We start from the raw sequence: 20575 nt of genomic DNA, 5'->3' as shown, positions 1-20575 counted from the left end.
ATAAGAGAATTGGCCTTGAGTAAAGATGTTGGGGTGTATAAAATGCAGATGGAATTTTATAAGACCTTCTCTTTGCAGTTAAGGGAAGACCTGTTGTCCACTTTTGTGCAAATCCAGAAAGGGCAGCGAGTTCCTGATTCGTGGCTTATAGCTAATATTGTGGTGTATCCAAAAAAAGGCAACCCACCTCAAGAGCCAGGGTCTTACCTGCCGATAACGTTAATCAATAGCGTTGCAAAGATATATGTTAAGGTGCTTGCCACACGTCTCAGTTCAGTGATTGGAAAGATTGTATCTCCCAGATAGCACAGGTTTATACCTGGAAGGGGAACTACAGGTCACATTTGTCATGTTATCACACTGTTTGATGCTGCTTTGGGTGACAGGAGCTTTATGGGTTTGATTTTATTAGATACTGAAAAGGCGTTTGGTAGGGTTTCCTGGAAATACCTATAGAATGTGATGGGTCAGTTTGGGATAAGTTCAGGAAATATCAATGCAATAAGGTCATCATATCAGAAACCCATTGCCCGTATCTAGCTGATGGGTGCTCAGTCGGAGGAGATACAAATACTAGGCAAAGGTGCCCATGCTCCCCTCTGCTCTTTGCTCTGTATATTAACCCTTTGATATTGAAATTAGACTCAAACCCCCTGGTAACACTTATGCGCCATCAGGGAGTGGATGCTAAAGTACGGACCCATGATGACTATATTATTATAGCCACACCTGTCCCGGAGATGGCCATTACGGAGAACAAAAAAGAGGCTCAGGAATTTGGGCATTTTTCTGGGTTTCTTCTTAATCACAGCAAAATGCAGGTGGTCCTGATTAAGTATATTTCATATGAGGACAGAAGGGTAGTTGAGAAGGCAGTTTATCTTGGGATTAATATGGCAATTGAACTGGACTCACTTGTTGAAATTAATTTAGCCCCTATCATTGATAAAGCCAGGAAGGACCTGCAGAGAATAGACAATTTACATCTATTTATAGTGAGATGGTGCAATGTCATCAAAATGAGCATTTTGCCAAAATTGCTATTTTTATTCTGGGCTATTCCTCTAGAATTCAATATTTATTTGCTTACAGCTATCAACAACATGGCTACATGCCTTATCTGGGGTCATTCAACAGCTAGGCGGGCTCTTAAATATCTAACTCTCCCCAGAGACAGGTTGGTGAGCAGTCCCAGATTTTATACTCTACCTTTGGGCAGCAGCCTTTCAGTAGAAGTGCATCTTAGTCAGGGGGAATCGATAGGCTAAGGCGGTGGAAGAGATTCCTCCGATCTTCCAACTACTTCCTGGGGAAGAAGCCTATGGCTGTCTTTTACGACAGGTAGAACCCAGCTATTTTACAAAAATATGATTTCAGACTTTACAAGGAGTGTTTAAGGTACAGCAGTCACTACAGAAAAAGATATGGCTAGGGTGAGTTCACCATTACAAAACGATTTACAGAAACCCATTGTTTCTGGATACCTTTAGGGGCCACCTTGTGACAGGTTGGATAAACCAAGGGCTCGGGAGACTAAGTGATTCTTTTTCTTCTGAAGGGATAGTCTCTTTTGAGGAATTATACTCTAATCACGATTCCCTAGAAGGACTTTTTTAAGTATATTCAAATTTAGGACTTCCTAGCTAAGAAGGCCGGGGGTCCGCAGGGGTTTAGGAAAGTGTACATGTTGGAAAGATTAGTGGGGAGTGAATTCTGCACTACAAGTCAGCTACTTAAAGATCTAATTCATTACTTCAAGATTGTATGGGAAAGCAAGCTGAAAGGTGCCGGATTAAGTTAGGCTCTTTAGATTGTTTTTTCAGGGATTCACTGGAATTAGCACAAACTATACTAGTCTCGGCCAATCTGAAGGCCCAACATTATAAAACCATTTATGACTTGTATTACATACAGGGGAAATTGCCAGTTGGGGAAGGGCAACCAGTACCTCATACCTACGGTGTCAGTAGACTACGGCAGACATTACCCACATGTTTTATTTAACTGTCCCAAACCAGAATTATTCTGGAAGGAATTCACAAAGTTTCTCGCAATCTCCCTAAAAATAAAGGTAATTTTCTCCCCTTGCTCATCTTGCTTAGGGTACAAGAGAAAGCAGGTCTTGTTTAGGCCTAGGCAGAGTTCGAGGAGTTCTGCTATGCGGAACTCTGTGAAGTACTGAAAAAACTCTGCGGCGCTTTGCAGAGTTCCGTGATTGGTGGAGTTTGGGTAAGTGGTGCTGTTTGCACTGATTTTCAGCACCAGGAGTTTCTCCTGTGCTGTAAAATCAGCATGTACGGCATCACACTGAGTACCAGAGGGCACTAACTTCTTTCTGCCACTCGAGTATATTTTGTACTTGAGTGGCAGCTTCCTCAGCGCAAGTGGCAGCTTTCTCAATGCAGGCGGGTGTGACCTGCTGCGACCGCCTACGTTCAGAAATCTCGCTTTCACTTGCCAACAGAGCGATATCTCTCACTTGTCTACTTAAAGTTGGCTAGTCGCGCAAGAGTAAAATCTCCGCTCCGCATCACTTAGCGGAGTTTTTTGGAACTCCACGCTCCGGGTGGAGCACGGAGTGGGCAAAACTCCACGAACTCCACCAGCGGAGCAGAATTCTGCACCCACCCCTAATCTTGGTGCCACAGAGCAGTTCATATTTATCACTATGTCTTATCTATCGATCACCTCGGCTTGGCTAGATAGTACCCCCCAATGGTGTAGCACTGGCTGGCCTGCTTGTTAAATATTTTTAATCTGGAAAACAAATCGTACTCAAGAAAGAGCTAGAAGGCTAGCCTAAGGGGAAACAGGTCTGGGCTCATGTTATTGAATGGTCATGCAACCAAGTTTCCGATCCTAGTCTTTAAGGTATAATGATGGATCTATAATTTGAGCGTATGGTGAGATATTTATATAATAATATTATATGATGAGAGGGACAGTAATCGTTTTCTACTTTGCTGATTGTGATTGTAATATGATTAATTAATTTTTGATAGCTAGAGGTAAAGATGTTACTTTGGCTAAGTTGTGTTATATTTCTTGAGGCAATGTTGCAAAAGCTTCCTCTGATGTTGTCCTGTCTTGCGGCTTTGCATAAAAATGTTAAAAATACATTTAAAGGAAAAGGAATATGGGGACCACCACTGAGTCATTACTGGAAGCCTGGGACCCCAGGTTAAGCAATTTTAATGATGTGAACCTCAAAACTATACATGAGAATACAGAAGCAAGTATTCAAATAAATACATACATGATTAAGTATGTTATTGATTCACACACAGATATAAAAAACTCAAGATGTTCATTTTAATGGGAAGAGTTTTTTTTTTTCTAAACTCAACTGGGACTACCCATTTCCCATACTATTTTCTGTTTGATGCATTTGCACTGCTCCCATGAATCAGTCTGAGGACACAAATCTAAGATTCTTTCACATTTGCAGAATGATTTATACATTTTATTTGTTTATTTATATGAACTTTATTAATTTGTTAATATCATTTAATTTTCCAAGCAGTCGCGGACTCCCTGAGTAGGTGTTGTGGACCCTCACTGGTACCCGAACTGCAAGTTAAGAATTGTTGGTCAAAGCAGTTTCTTCAAAACAGACAACTTCATTCAAAAGAGACTTATCTCAATGCAGTTTTTTACAATGCACTGTGATCATCCTCAAGCTTTATTGAGCAAGAAATTCTTATTCAACTCACAACACAAGGAGCATTTGACAAAATTGTAACAAACTGCCTACCTCATTATTATTAATGTGGAATCAGCTTGCAACTTATTATTATCATCAACAAAATGCCTGTATTTCAATACTTCCCCCTTTAAGTGACAAATGTCACAACAACACAAAAACTGACACACTGGAATGCGACATCGGAGAGTCCATGAGTTGGTAAATGATCCTGCTGTCTAATCCTCTCGGTGTCCCTGGCCTGGACAAGCAAAGATTGACAGCTAACACTTTATTCCTCAAGTGGAAGAGTGATTAGTGAATGAGTGAAATCTTCTGTAGTATCTGAGCTAGAAAAGTGATTCAGATCTTTCGTACATAGCAAGCTATGGCCTTTTAGTTCCTGAATTTCGTTTTTGAAAGTTTAAGAATTACGTTGCTACATATGCTGCATGATGCCACAGCAAAATTATTTCCAAACTCTTATACCTAACATTCTAAAAAGTAGGGCTCGAATTAGCTTTGATAAAACTTAGACCCTTATTTCAGTTGAAATATCTTAACTGAAGAATGTATGTGCCTTGTACTAGATGAAATCGATGATGAGAAAGTCTGCATCTTCTTCACAGTAGATGTGATTAGCTACATGTAGTGCAAACTTCCTTCTCAACCAGAAGACAAAATAGATGGATAGACAAAATATTTTCTAACAAAAATATTGTGTATAAATATAATTCACAAAAATATCGCCCGATTAGACTTAAATATAGAACTCATATCCAATGGGACATTATTTTTTATACACAATTTTTAGGAAACACAAACATTGAAGTGCTTTACATGAGCTTTAGAACAAGCTACTCAATTAATATATTACACAATTTTGTTAAGGCTATTCCAGTGTGGGTCATGCTAGTTCTCTATATGCTGGCCCAGCACTATTTACTTTGGGCATTATTCACAGTGACCTTGAATTGATTACTAACTAGAAACTGCATTTTATCAGGGGTTTTCACTGTTCATGCCTATGTATGAAAAGCATTTGTATGTTTGATGTTGGGGACACTTTTCCAGTGACAGCTGCTGGCTGAAGTACCTGTAATGTCATCGCTGCAATGTTAGAACTGGAGCTGAGGAGGAAGAAGAGAGAGGAGACAGAAACTGTTCAACATGGAGTGGTCCACAGTACTGAAGGCTGCTGACAGATTTAAGAGTAGGAGTAAAGTTGGGTCTTGGCAATGGCAATAATAGTGTGGTGAATGCGGAGAAGCTCCCATGCGGGCTACTACACTATCACATGTTGTAACCTGGAGGACAGAATGTAGTGACGGCGGGAGGATGTCAGAAGGAAGATGGGGACGGAGGCTGTTGGAGACGGTTGGAGGAAGTATGCGAGGCAGAGCGTTAGATGCTGTATCCTGTTGAAGATTGGAATAAAGACTTATCTAAAGCAATCCCCGCGTCTTTATAAGTAACAGGCCTGTGGCTGTGTCTCATCCTTCGTGGCCCAGATCTCCTATAAGATTGTCAATAAAACTGGATTTGTTCCGAACATTGTGTGAAATCTAGGTGCTAGCAATGCAGGAGCTATAGGGTATCGAGATAACTGGTGCATCACTTCACAAGGTCTATTTTCTTGATCTTGGATTAGGGAGCGAGTAGAGTGATTGGACAGAGGTTATTCAGTCTACAGGGTCAAGACCAGGTTCTACCTTCTCCTTTCTTACATATACATCTGCAACAATATTGGAGGCAACGAAGGTAATAATGAAGTTGGATATCTTGGAATAAATTGCAGGTCCCAGTGTTTGTAAGAAAGCAATATGGCCTAAATTATTGAGAGAATCCTCTTGATTTTCTTCAGTACCTGATGAACCTCTACTTCATTTATTACCAGAAGAGACAGGACATTAAGGGGCAGATTTATGAAAAATGAAATGGCACTTAGCGCATCACCACGTTTCTTGTGCCCCTTAGCGCCCCCCTAAGGCCACCATGTGTGCGCTGTATTTAATATACAGCGCACCATGGCAGTAGTTAGGGAACTAGCATCAGAATTTTTTATGCTTGTTCGGTGCTTTTCAGGATTAGCATCAAAAAGTTTGATGCTAATCCTTCAAAGCACCCAGAGGCCCATTGAAATGGGAGCCTCCTTTTAACACCTGCTCTGAGCAGGCGCTAAAAGTGCAGAAAAAAATGACGCAAAGACATGTCTTAGATTTCTTTGCGCCATTTTTTCTGTCCCCCTAATGGGGGAATGCCACCTTTGCATACATTATTCCTGGCACAGGCATAATGTAGCACAAATGGTTACAAGGTTGCGCAATGCATTAGAACGGTGATTTTGACCTCGTTGGGACACATTAGCGTAAAAACAATTACGCTAATGCGGTGCAAGGAGGCGCTAGGGGCTCTTAAATTTGCCCCGAAGTATATTCTGTCTATGACAAGACAGACTGACTGAAATATCCTACTTTCCCCTATGAAGTATAGACTTGTAGTGCTTGAATTGAGATTTAAATACAGCACATTACTCATCCATATAATGGCTTAATAAGTTATGATCTGCCTGCCATGTTTGTAAGGCTCTACAACTGGAGTTAATGTATAAAGAATGTGTTGAAATATTTACCCACAGAAGAGGGAGAAGACCAAGAGACAAGGGTAGTGTAGTGATCAATTATAAGATCAATTAATCTGTAAAAGGAAGCAACCACCTCACGCACATTCCTTAATTCTTTTGTGACACAATAGTTCTGTTAAATATATATGGTAAGAACAGACTCAGCATCAAAATAGCACCACTTCCTGTGGATGATTTTACAAGCAGACAGTGAGGAGAATGCTTAATTTTAGAATGTAGCATAATACAGAAGATCAGGTAGTGATCAATTCAAGTCAAAGCCTGCAGAACCAGGTTGAAAGTAGCACAATGGGCAGAAATCACTTAATTTCAATGTGCAATCAACTCGAATGCATCATTTCTTCAATGTGAGAAACAATAAAGTAACTCAAAGTGCCTTAACACCAACTTTAACCTAAACTGACTGTTCAGGTAAATTTTGAGTGTTTTTTATTTAAAAAGAAATATATTTGTTATTGATCTAGCTTACATAGAGTAAATGCCATACAGTGTAAAATCCCTCTTCCTGTCGTGAAAATCTTTTGCCATTTTGATTTTGACGGGGAAACATCACTCTTCCTCTGTCTTCAATCTCTGCTGCATCATTGAAAGCTGAAATCTATACTCTTTTTGTAAGATCAGGTAAGTTCAGTGCAGTTCTTTGCAAAATGGTTTTGTAGTCAGGCACCACCACTTGTGTTCCTTTTATTTCATTTTGTTTGTTTATTGATCATGGCTTGGAGATTAAGTTAAGGAAGGTGAAGACAAGCCCATGTGAGATTAAAGGATAATGGACATGGACAGTGGAGGCCTGAGGTTAATAATAATTCCTTAGATTCCTTGTGTTTTCCTGGATGTTGTCCAGATTTGACTTCATAATGTGGTGTGCCTTAGATTTTGCGGCCTAGTGTGCTTGAAGGCTTGGATGTATTGTTGATGCAATTTTCAAATTCTCATTGGTTTATTATTTAGGGGCATATTGCTGGCCTTGAATTCATGCTAAATGTAGGGTGGTTTTGTCTGCATGTGCCTGTTGGAGGTTAGTGCTGGGGTGGCTTTATTGTCCAGGCCCATGTAGCCAGGTTTTGTCTTTACTTTCTCATGTGATTGTCCATCGTGTGTGTGTGTGTGTATGTGTGTTTGTGTAGGAGGTTGGATAATTGTTTGTTTTCAACTTTTAAACATATTTTGTGTTGGAGTAATTGTTGCCTTGTGTGTTTTTGTGTTTGGGGCATTTTAAAGTTTATTTTAATCTTTTTCCACTGTTTCCATTTTGCTGTGCTGCAATTATATTTTTTTTTTGACTGACTTTTCTCATACAGTATTGCTGCTGCTTTACTTGTGGTGTACTAAATGCCCACACATAGGACCAGTCACATTGTGCGTGCATGTTTCTGCAATCCTTTCCCTTCAATTCTGTAGTGGGTGGAGGTGAGGAATGAGCCCCAGCTAGGGTAGGATAGGTATGTTCTCTTGTTTCCCTTGTCTCTACCATTTTTTCGAGCCAGTGTGTGTGGTGGACATTTTGTTCTCCATCCCTCCTTCTATGCTGGCCATGTGGTAAGTGATACCACGTGGAGGAGCCAATGTGTGTTTCTAAATGTTATATATATTTTACTCCACATTTAACAATTGTTTTCAGAGAACAATAATATTTGAAGCAGTCCATTTCCTTTTTGTTAAATTTTCCCTAATACATTTCTGCTGATATAAGTATTTGTGTTTATAGCTAATGTTAATTGTAATACCCTGTCACACACCTTAATTAATTTATTCAAATTTTGCCTGCCACACATGTACACTTGAGGGAAGATGGATAACTATCTATTTGATTTTTGACTGTCTCCCCTAGGGGTACCATGGGCCCTGGATGAACACCAACTATTGTTTTTCGAAATGTAAGTGATTGTTAAGTACACCCATGTTTCCCATAAGGGTCGCAAGGGCCATAAAGTAAAAATTACTTTTACTTGTATTAATTTAACAGACTTGTGCCTCCCCCTGCCTTCCATTGAAAGCCCATGGGCCCTGGAGGGACACCAGATATTTTTACATTAATATATTTAAATTGTGCCTGTCTTCCTTGCCTCCTATAGGGGTCTGATTGTTCCTCAAGGGACTTTTTATCTATTGTTTTTATTAATTTATTAGGTGTTTATAATATTAGAATGATGATGATTGTAGGTATGGCATGAATTGCTTGACAGGAGTTACCAAGCCTCACTCTCTTCTTTCCTTCTTTCATTGCTTGCAGGTACACAATAATATACTAACTGTGACAGGGAGAGGTCTGTGAATTAGCCAACACCAGAATACAGGAACTCATACAAGAAGTAAAGAAGATGGCCCCAGTGGTGGAGGTTCATTCTAAGAAAGTGGCCAATGAGAAGAAGAAGTCTGTTGCCACCTTTGGCATCAAACCCTCATAATTTTCCCGTCTTTGCAGAGTATCTGCTACTCCTGCTTTTGGGAAGGATGAGGCTGGGAGGAAGATTACTCCTGAATCAACCATGGCACCCACACCAAAACTGAAGCTTATGTCTCTCAGTGCTGTAGCGACTGCAGTCATGGCTGAAAGCAATGAGTCTGAAATCAGTTTGTCCCAGCAGAAAACCAAATATTCTGAACAGGAAACTCAACAGCAACCACAGTCTGCTACACCTGATTTTTCGGAGGGAGGAGCCGAGAGAGACGTTGAGTTTACTGCTGAACAAGATGTTGTTGTGATTGTTCTTCTATTAGACACATCGGGGCATATTTATGAAAAGTGGCGTATCATGTCATGAAGCGCCACTTTTTTTGTGCCCCATTGTGCCCCCCTAACGCCACCATATGTGCACCGTATTTATGATACGGTGCATCCTGGTGTACGTTAGAGAATTAGCATGAAAAATGTTGACGCTAGTTTGGTGCTTTGTAGGATTAGTGCCAAAAATATTGACGCTAATCCTGCAAAGTGAAAGAAGGCCCATTGAAAAGAATGGGAGCATCATTTTAATGCCTGCCTTAGGCAGGCGCTAAAATTGACACTAAAAATGGCGCAGTGGAATCTCGGAGATTCCACTGTGCCATTTTTCTGGGCCTCCTAATGCCGGAACTCCCCCTTTGCATATATTATGCCTGGCGCAGGCATAATGTGGCGCAAGGTTTTACAAAGTGGGGTAATGTGTTCATTGTGTCACTTTGTAAATATGGTGCAGCGTTTTTGACAACCTAACGCCACATTAGCGTAAAACAAATTATGCTAATGTGATGCAAGGTGGCACAAGGGGCTCATAAATATTCCCCATCATCTTTACAATCGCCTGAAAGTAATGAAAGAGCATTCCCACATTTTGCCACAAGCGACAAGGTAAAGCAAAGGTTCCTGAAGGCCTAGTAGGTTATTTGTTGTGCGGAGAGGGACACAGAGGAAGTGCAGAACACCTCTATTCAACCTGCTTCAAGCTAAATATTACCTGCTTCCACCTTTTCAAGAACGCATAAAACTGCAACCAACTCTATCCTTACTGCAGTCACAGCTCACTCTATATAAAGACAAATATAGCCTCCAAGCACCACCTTAAGTTCCTCATGCTTTAGCTCCTCTCTGGTTTGGGACTTATTCAAACTTAGGTCATATGAGAAGCACATTGCAGAACAGTTTTGCTCTAAACCAGTATGTCGTGATAAGCCAGGTGGACATTAAGAAGAAAAGGCCAACTGGCCCAACTAAAAAATCAACAGGCAATAGAGTGGAAAAAGCACTTCAGAAACATACCTGCTGGTGAGAGAGAAGAAGAAGTTGAACTGATAGAAGGAGGTTATGGTGAGGAAGAAGGTGTAATTTTGTGAAGCAACCCTATAACCTTTGCTTATAGTGTACAGTCATCACCTCAAGCAGTGGCAGCACAGCAAAAGGAAAAGAGTGATACAGTCACTCTAAATTGCCCAAGCACCTTACCCATTTGTCACTTGTGGAAATATTCTCTCAAATAAAAAAGTCAAAACAACCCACTGCAAGTTTATGTTCAGAAAGGAGTATGAAAATGTTCATTTATACAATGGGAAGCTGGCCAATTGTTAACGGTTGACCTCCTGGCTTTTTCTTTGGTGGAAGGAGAGGAGAGACTCTCTGTCCAAAATGGAATGATCCAAAGCAGTTCTATTTTTTCACAGTGGCTGTGCCAGTGCTGCTAGTGGCTGACGATGCAATGCAGGAAAGTTCAGTTCAGTTCTTCACCTCACCTTCATTGAGACAGGCTTCCCACTCCCTCTGCCCTTCCTCCTCAACTGCAGGAACCTGGACCCTTGTTCCAGACTCCTGGCTCTCCTGACTTCTTCACAGGCTTTTAGGGCCCTTGTGGCCATGCACCCCCACAGGGACAAACCAAACACTTCAGCATGGGTGCCCTTTTCACCTCTTCCCAGGCAAAGTTTTCAAGAACATTGCCCAACAGACAATCCACTCATATGGCAGGGCTGAGTTACCGCCCGTAACCTCACTCTATTCTAAAATGACCATTGCCATGGGATGAAACTTCACCTCATTATCAGAACTGACTACCCTTTGGAGAACATCTGGAATGATCTTCTCTGGGGGACACTAAGACCCTCATTACCACACTGGCGGTCAGTGATATAGCGGCAGTAATACCGCAAACAGGCCGGCGGTAATAAATATGAAATTATGACCATGGCAGAAACTGCTCAGACAGACAGCCACTTTAACACACCGACCGCCAGGGCGGATTCAACAAGCACCACGGCGGTACCTGCCAACAGCCAGGCGGAAGACAATGTTCCGGCCACTGTATTATGAGAGGCCAATCCGCCACCTTTTCCGGGGCGGTACCAACGACATCAAAAGCCTGGCGGAAACAATTCACAGAAGGGAAACGACTCACCTCTGGAGACTCAAGGAAGAACCACACCACCATGGAACCCAAGTTGCATGTGTTCCCCATGCTCTTCTACGTACTGCTCCACTATGAACACCAACGCCGGCGAAGACGACCACGATGAATACTACAGCCTAGCACACAGGGGAGGGAGGGAGTGACACACACACACACACACACACACGCAACACCCCCACCCCCAACACCATACACACACCAGATGCAGTAACATTACAAATTCACCCCATACCCCTCAGGAATAATGAAAGGATAAATTAATTGAATATAGTGAATGTAATACTATAAAATAGTACATATACATGCATCCCAAACAACATGATACACATATTTACAAATGTAGGGACACTGCCCAGTCCTCAATGTCAGTGGGCCACCAGGCCCCACCTCACTCCTGCAGCAACAGAGAGAACACTGCAGGGGAATCAGGTCGAAAATAGCCAGGCACCTCAGGGGGACGGGGAACGGGGGGGCACCTCAGCTGGAAGATGGTACAATACCACTGGTCCTGGAGGGGGCAACATGCCCATTTCTCTGTTCTAGGGAGTGCAAGGTCACAGTCTCTCAAGTGGGTGACTTGCCCACTGGCTCTGGAGGGGGCAACATGCCCTGTGCTTCATCCTGGGGAGTGCAAGGCCACAGTCTCTCAAGTGGGTGACTTGCCCACCGGCTCTGGAGGAGGCAACATGCCTTGTGCTTCATCCTGGGGAGTGCAAGGAAACAGTCTCTCAAGTGGGTGAATTGCCCACTGGTTCTGGAGGGGGCAACATGCCGTGTGCTCTGTCCTGGGGAGGGATAGGCCACAGTCTTTCGAGTAGATGGCTTCTCCACTGGTTCTGGAGGAGGCATTGTGCCCAGTGATCTTCATCCTTGTGGAGGATGGGGTGAGTGGATGGCTTCTCCACTGGTTCTGGAGAGGGCATTGTGTCCAGTGAGCTTCATCCTGGGGAGGATGGGGTGAGTGGATGGCTACTTCCACTGGTTCTGGAGGGGGCATTGTGCCCAGTGAGCTTCATCCTGGGGAGGATGGGGTGAGTGGATGGCTACTTCCACTGGTTCTGGAGGGGGCATTGTGCCCAGTGTTGCTGATCTTGGGGAGTGCAAGGTCACAGTCTCTCAGCTGGATGTCATACCCACAGGATTAGCAGGGACCAGGCCGCACAATAGCCCATGGAGGCAGGACTACACACTGTCCGCCGGCGGTGACGGCTGTTCAGTGGTGGAAGTGGTGGTGCTGCTGCTGGTAGTGGTAGGGGGAGGCTCCAGCCCTTCCCCTGCAGCCTCGGATGGCTGCCCACTGGGGCTGCTGCTGGTGGAAGTTATGGGGGGAGGCTCCAGCCCATCCCCTGCAGCCACAGATGGCTTCCCACTGGGGCTGCTGCTGCCGGTGGTGGTGCAGGTGGCGGTACTGACAGTGGTGGGGGGAGACTCCAGCCCTTCCCCTGCAGCCTCGGATGGCTGCCCACTGGGGCTGCTGCTGCTGGTGGCAGTGCTGGCAGTGGTGGTGGAGGCTCCAGCCCTTCCCTTGCAGCCTCGGATGGCTGGCCACTGGGGCTGCTGCTGCTGGTGGCGGTGCTGGTGGTGGTGCTGGCAGTGGTGTGGGGAGGCTCCAGCCTTTCCCCTGCAGCCTCGGACGGTCGCCCACTGGGGCTGCTGCTGCTGGTGGCAGTGCTGGTGGCGGTGCTAGTGGCGGTGCTGGCAGTGGTGGGGGGAGGCTCCAGCCCTTCCCCTGCAGCCTCAGATGGCTGTCCTCTGGGGCTGCTGCTGCTGGTGGTGGTGCTGGCAGTGGTGGGGGGAGGCTTCAGTCCTTCCCCTGCAGCCACGGACGGCTGCCCACTGGGGCTGCTGCTGCTGGTGGCGGCGGTGCAGGTGGCGGTGCTGGTAGTGGTGGGGGAGGCTGCAGCGCCCTTCCCCTGCAGCCTCGGATGGCTGCCCACTGGGGCTGCTGCTGCTGCTGGTGGCAGTGCTGGCAGTGGTAGGCTCCAGCCCTTCCCCTGCAGCCTCGGATGGCTGCCCACTGGGGCTGCTGCTGCTGTTGACGGTGCTGGTGGCGGTGCTGGCAGTGGTGTGGGGAGGCTCCAGCCCTTCCCCTGCAGCCTTGGCCGGATGCACCACCATGGTTGGTAGTGGGGGCTCCGACTGAGTCCCTTTACCAGGGCCCTTGTCTCTACTGCCTGCTGTTGTAGGCCCCTTGCCCTTCCTTCCTGCAGCTGGGGCTGCCTTCTTACCCTTCCTTCCTGCAGCTGGGGCTGCCTCCTTGCCCTTCTTTCCTGCAGCTGGGGCTGCCTCCTTGCCCTTCTTTCCTGCAGCTGGGGCCGCCTCCTTGCCCTTCCTACCTGCAGCTGGGGCTGGCTCCCTGCCCTTCCCTAACACACTTAGGGCTGACTTATTGCCCTTCCTTGATGCACTTGGGGCTGGCACCCTTTCCATCTGGCTGGCTGGTGGCCGGGATCCTTTCCCACCTGGAGTAGTTGGGGACACTACTGCACCCATGGACTGGGTGGCTGACGTGCTTGCCTGGGTTTTGACCGCCCTGGCCTGACGTGAGGGATGGGGGGAGGGCTAGAGAAGAGGTCAATGGTGGCGAGGAAAAGCTTCTTAGGGACATTTGCGTGGGGAGAGGGAGAAGGTTTGGGAGTGGAGGAAGAGGGAGTGGTTGTAGACGGTGTCTGTCTGCTGTTTTTGCGTGCAGGTGCATGGGCTGGATGCTGTAGTGAGGTGGTTGGCTATTGGGTGTCTGAGTGCTTGCGTTTGTGTACTTTGGGAGGAGGGGGCACAGACACAGTCGGAGGGGACACAGGGGACGTGTGCATGGATGTGGGGGTGGTGACTGCCAGTGAGGGATGTGCACTGATAGGAGTGCTGGTGATGGAGGTAGTGGATGAGGATGTAGTGCATGCAGGTGTGAGTGTAGACGCAACTGGGAGGGAGGTGGAGGACGAGGAGGGGGACAGTGGAGGCAGTGGATGTTAGTATGTCTGATTCTAGATGGTGTTTGTGTGAGTGCCTATGGGATGAAGTGTGGTGCTTGAGTTTGCCATGTCCACTCTTGTGTGTTGTCCTGGATGCCTGCTTGTCTGTATGTGTGCCTGGGATGGGTTGGGGTTGAGGAGAATGGGATTGGGTAGAGGAAGTTGGAGGGTGGAGTCTGGAAACAGGGACAATGGCTGCCATCAGAGAGGAGGCCAGAGCCTGGATTGATCTCTGTTGGGCCGCCAAGCCAGTGTGAATGCCCTCCAGGAATGCATTTGGCTGTTGCATTTGGGCTGCCACCCCCTGGATGGCATTCACAATGGTTGACTGCCCAACAGACATGGATCTCAGGAGGTCAATAGCCTCCTCACTCAGGGCAGCAGGGCTAACTGGGGCAGGGCCTGAGATGCCTGGGGCGAAAGAGATGCCCACCCTCCTGGGTGAGCGGGCATGGGTAACTCGATGAGGGGGTGTTAGGAGGGTGGTGCTGATATAGGGGTGGCGGCTGCACCTGTAGTTGGGGTGGGCATAGAGGTGTCTGCCACCACCAGGGAACTCGATCTGAGGCAGTATCCGTGTCCGAACTGTCCCCTCCTGTCTCCACCGTGGTGCTCCCCTCGCCCTCTGTTCCACTGGTGCCCTCACTGTCGGTGGACTCCGCCTCCTGGGACCTGTGGGATGCAGCTCCCTCCATCGCCGGTGCCTCAGCTCCTCCACCAGATGATGCTAATGCACAACATTGGACCTGCACTGCAATGCTGGCCTGGCCTAGGGGCACCCACAAGGCCCACACCCCTCACCCGGATACCACCCCACCAGGCTCAAGTTGTATCTTAGGGCGCTGTCACTCCATTGAACTTTGAAATTTTATTTTTTGGAATATACCACTTTTTTTCTCAAATCAAAGTGTGTCAATTTGGAAGCTAAAACTTCGTCGAACTTTGAAACCTAAATATTGGAACATACCATTTCTTTTTCAATTAAAGTGCACTTGAATTGGACATAAGAGACTTAGCTCGTTTCTTTCCTTCATTTGAAACATTATAACCAACAATATGATATCTCAATTGTGGGAACTTACCATTTAGCTACTAGTGTTCCTTGCCAAGGGAGGACTAGGGCCCATGTCCTCCGGTTCAAGCTCCCACAGCACAGTTAATTAGGCATTTTATACAGGAAGTTATCCAGTTTGGACCCTCCCTTCTTTTTGGATGTAACAGATAGAAAATGGTGGTCATGTCCATGGCTGTGCGTACCATCACCACCGGCATACATCACAATTGCCCATTGTAACCCATAGGGCCCAATATAAACCAATGAGGATTTGCACAGCGGTTCTCGACCGTTTCCCGCAATGGTGCACAACATCAGGGGAATTACTTAATTTCCACCTGTCCCTCCATACAGGACAGGCAGACGCCATTTCAGGGGGGCAGGCCATGGATCCTAACTGCGTCACAGTACACAAATACACATTAGGGACATATCTCACAACGTTAATGTAACAATCACAAAATGCATTACTCATCCTTTGCCCCATAGATTGCTACTGCAGTGGATGAATAGTAGATGGAGACATCCCCCTGTATACAGACCCCTTGGCAACTATGGAGGACAGGCACATTCTCCTCACCTATAGACTTGACAGGACCACAATCACTGAGATGTGTGCCCGATTGGAGCCTGACCTAATCTCTTCTATCCGTCACCCCACCGGGATCCCCTCTCTTGTGCAAGTGCTATCAGTGCTCCATTTCCTGGCAACTGGCTCCTTCAAAGTGACAGTGGGCTTGGCAGCAGGAATGCCACATCCTATGTTCTCAATAGTGCTGACCAGAGTGTTGTCTGCCCTGATAAAACACATGTGCAGCTACATCGTTTTCCCCCAGGTGGAGGATTTGGCCATAGTGAAAGCTGATTTCTATGCTATGGGACATATCCCCAACATTTTTGGGTCTATTGATGGAACACATATCGCATTTGTCCCTCCCTCGGCGAAATGAACAGGTGTTCAGAAATCGAAAGAGCTTTCACTCCATGAATGTGCAAATGGTGTGCCTGGCGGTCCAGTACATCTCACACGTCAATGCAACGTATCCTGGGTCTGTGCATGATGCCTTTATCCTGAGGAATAGCAGCATCCCAAATGTGATGGCTCAACTCCAGAGGCACAGGGTGTGGCTAATAGGTGTGCCCTGATTCCCACTCAGTATATGTATGAGTATGGTGTGGGCCCTAAGGGTTAGTGTGTGGCTAACAGTTGTCCCTAGATATTAGAAGGTGACTCCAGTTACCCCAATCTCTCATGCTACTAACCCATGTAAGGAATCCCAGGACAAGGGCAGAGGAACGTTACAATGAGGCACATGGCCGAACAAGAAGAATTATAGAGGAACTTTGGCCTCCTGAAAGCCAGGTTTTGTTGCCTCCATCTAACTGGTGGATCCCCGTGCTACTCACCCAAGAAGGTCTGCCAGATCATGTTGGCATTCTGCATGTTGCACGACCTTGCCTTGCATCGCCATGTGCTTTTTCTGCAGGAGGAGGAGGCTGAAGATGGCCGTGTGGCAGCAGTGGACCCTGTGGACAGTGAAGATGAGGAGGCAGAGAATGAGGATGAGGACAACAGAAGTGCAATTATTCGTCAATACTTCCAATGAGACACAGGTAAGACAGTGTTGATGCACATATAATTGACGGTATCATGTCACTGTCACTGACAGGCTGTGTATTCCTACTTCATGCCCACTCACTGTACCCTTTGGCATCTCTTTTTGCAGATGTTGGTGCCCCACTATTGCTCCTGGTGTGTACAGTGCAGACAACTACAGGTCTTTCCAATGTAAACATTACTCTGCAGTTGAATTGATTTCTTTGGACCTTTGTTAAATGAATACATTTTAAAATATCTGACATACGCCATACTTGTGTTATATCAAAGTGTGTTTATTCCAGTGCTCTGAAGACGAGGGGGTAGTGCAATGGGCTGGGGTGATGGTGGAGGAAAGTCCAGGATAGAGTCCAGTCTATTTGTATCACAGGTGCATTGTCCAAGGGGGCATAGGAAGGGGAGCAACAGCAGTTTAAGGTGGACAGGGTGACAGAGTGGGACACAAGGGTGACAATCAGGAGAGTCTTATTTTCTGGTGGGGGTCTTGGCAATAGTCTCTGGCTTCTGCCTGGATCGCAGGGAACGTTTGCGGCGTGGTTCTCCTTCTGCAGGGGGAAGGGCGCTGGTGGCCTGTTGGTCCTGTGGCGGGGCCTCCTGTCCATTAGCGGCAGCAGAGGCGGAGGGCTGTTCGGTGGTTTGACTAGTGTCATGGGCCTGGTGGTGTGCGACTGCCTCCCTCGTAGTGTTGGCCATATCTCCCAGCACCCCTGCAATGGTGACCAGGGTGCTGTCCTTCAAGTCCTCCCTGATCCCCAGGTACTGTCCCTCCTGCAGCTGCATGTTCTCCTGCAACTTGCCCAGTATCTGGCCCAGCGTATCCTGGAAATATTGGTATGCTCCCAGGGTCGCAGTGAGTGCCTCCTGGAGGATCGGTTCCCTGAGCCTGTCCTCCCCCAAATGCACAGCAGTCCTTCCAGCTTCCCCGTTGTCCTGTGCCTCTGTCCCCTGGACCATATGCCCTTTGCCACTGACCCCAGGTCCCTGATCGTCCTGTGTTTGTGGGGTGCCCTGGGGTCCCTGGAGTGGTGGACACACTGCTGATTGACGTGTCCTTGGGACAGAGGTATGGGACGGCTGGGTGGGTGCTGTGCTGGTGTTTCCTGAGGGGGGAGGCTCTGTGGTGGTGTGTGACTCTGCCTGGGTAACCAACTGTCTGGAGGTCCCTGATGGGCCAGGTTGGTCATCCAGAACCAGGCGACCAGAGCTGCTGTCATCACTGTGGGCCTCTTCTGGGGGGGGGAGGGGGCTGGATGTTGCTTGCACCTCTTCTCCTGGGACATTGGCTGGGGTACCTGTGGGGATGTAATGGCAGTGTTATTGTTTCTGTGTGTGACATAATGTGCATGGGTGTGTTGCCCTCTATGGTTGTTATTGCCCTGGAAGCTTTGCCTTGTGTGAGTTGTTATTTGGTGGGCCAGGTGATTCTCCTTAGTGTGCATGCTGTGGTGATAGGTGTCTATGCAGGTCTGTGATGGGTGTCCATGCATTGGTGGTGCATGGAGGGCTTGGTATTGGGATGAGTGGGTCGTGATGGTGGGGTATGTGGGAGGTGGTGGAGTGATGGGAGTGAGGGTAGGGGTGGGGGTATGTGATGGCATGCTGGTCGGGGTGATAGTAATAGAGAGTTGACTTACCAGAGTCCAGTCCTCTTCCTACTCCTGCAGGGCCCTCAGGATGCATGATTGCCAAGACTTGCTCCTCCCATGTTGTTAGTTGTGGGGGAAGAGGTGGGGGTTCACCGCCAATCCTCTATACAGCCAGTTAGTGTCTTGCTGCAATGGAGTTACCTTCCTCCGTAGGTCGTTCCACCTCTACCTGATGTCATCCCTTATTCTGGGGTAATGTCCCATGGCGTTGACCCTGTCCACGATTCTCCACCATAGCTCCATCTTCCTGGCAATAGATATCTGCTGCACCTGTGATCCAAATAGCTGTGGCTCTACCCGGATGATTTCTTCCACCATGACCCTTAGCTCCTCCTCAGAGAACCTGGGGTGTCATTGTGGTGCCATGGGTGTGGTGTGATTGGTGTGGGCGTGTAGGGTGATGTGTTGGGGTGTGTGATGTAAGGTGCATGGGTGGTGTATGGGTGATGGTGGTATGTGGCTCTGGTTGTGTGGGTGCTCTTGCTGTCTCTCTCTGGTGGCAATTGTTTGTAGTCGTAAAGGGTTGTGGGTAATGTGAGTGTGTGTTTTATAGTGGTGTGGGTGTGGTGTGTGTATGTGTGTCAGGTGTGTGTAGTTTGAACTGACCAATGTGGTTGTGTTTTGTTTGAGTGTGTGTATTTTGAGTGCGGCGTTATGTACCGCCAATGGTTTACCGCCATTGAATGTCCGCTGCGGTGATTCGTGGGTCATAATGTTGTGGGCGTTGTTCTTTTAGCATAATGGTGTGGGTTTTGCTAACGCCAGTTTATCACTGACTTTTGGGCTGGCGGACCTGTGTGTGGCTGTATTGTGACAGATTGGTATGTGTGTGTCATAATATGGTTGGCGGTTATCCGCCACGGCGCCGTTATGTTGGCGGCAGTCGGCATGGCGGTAAGTGGGATTTACCACCAATCTCATAATGAGGGCCTACATCTTTCTCAATCAATATTTCTGACATTTAGGCCCATCTTCAGCTTCCCTGCTTTACTCATGGCTTTCATCTGCACCACAGTGAGGTTGGTCTGCCAAATCCACCTCCATGTTGCTAAAACAATTTTAAGGTCCAAAAATTTAAATAAAACATAGGGCCTCATTATGGGTTTTGCGGTCCGTGCACAACCATGGCGGCGGCAGTGGTCCAAACGCCATCGACTTGGAGGTCAGACCACTGTATTACGCTGCTGGTGGTCCCATAGAGAAAAGACTGCCTCGATCCGCTAGTGTTGTGTAGCCATTTTTTGCTATAGTTTATACCCGTTATTTTAGCATACTAGGCCTGCCGCTCTGCACTTTAACCTAGATATATTTTATTCAGTTTCATTTTTATTATTTTAACATTTGCGGTATTGTTTTCTTTTCTCTATCTGGCTGTTCTTCGCCTAGGTCAGCACTGAATTCTCAAACAAGACATTCATTTCATTTCTCAAGGCTGCGGTAAGATAGGTTGCTGGCAAAAGTGGTATGCTTTGTCTCCAATGTTCACAGAAACATAGACACTCTTACGTGGGGATCCTTTTTTGAATCATCATCTGTTTTATTTTAAAAACACTACTTTGACCTATGTACATTAGAGGGGGATTACAGCCAGATGACCATGACTGTATGGTGATTGCTTCGTTACAGCTGCTTATGTAGACTACAGGCCTTTTGCTCACATATGAGGGATGATGTCTTAACAGGGGGAACCCGAAAGGCAGAATTAGAGCTTAATATGCTGTGCTCTAACATAGCTTAGGTAGGAAAGATCCCTACAAACCTTAGTGACAGTATGGTAATGTTATTCTTGTGTTTTACTGTCCTTGTCACAATTTTAATCTTATTGTGTTTAATCGTCCTAATTATTGCAATACATGCTTTGTTATCTAAGATGCAGTTATTTAAATAAAACCGTATTGAACTTTATTCTGCCTCTGATTGTCCTTTCATACATGAGACTAATGTAACTGAGAGAAACAGATGAGATCTGAGTGACCACGATTCCCCTGAGGAGTCATGTATGTCATGCGCCTGGTTGTCTAAATCATCCCTGCTCTTTGGGGGAGATGAAGCACTGCTAGTTAGCCAGAACAAACCCGGATT

The sequence above is a fragment of the Pleurodeles waltl genome, chromosome 1_1 (assembly GCF_031143425.1).
Source record: "Pleurodeles waltl isolate 20211129_DDA chromosome 1_1, aPleWal1.hap1.20221129, whole genome shotgun sequence".
NCBI lineage: Eukaryota > Metazoa > Chordata > Amphibia > Caudata > Salamandridae > Pleurodeles > Pleurodeles waltl.
This window is presented reverse-complemented; position numbering follows the sequence as displayed.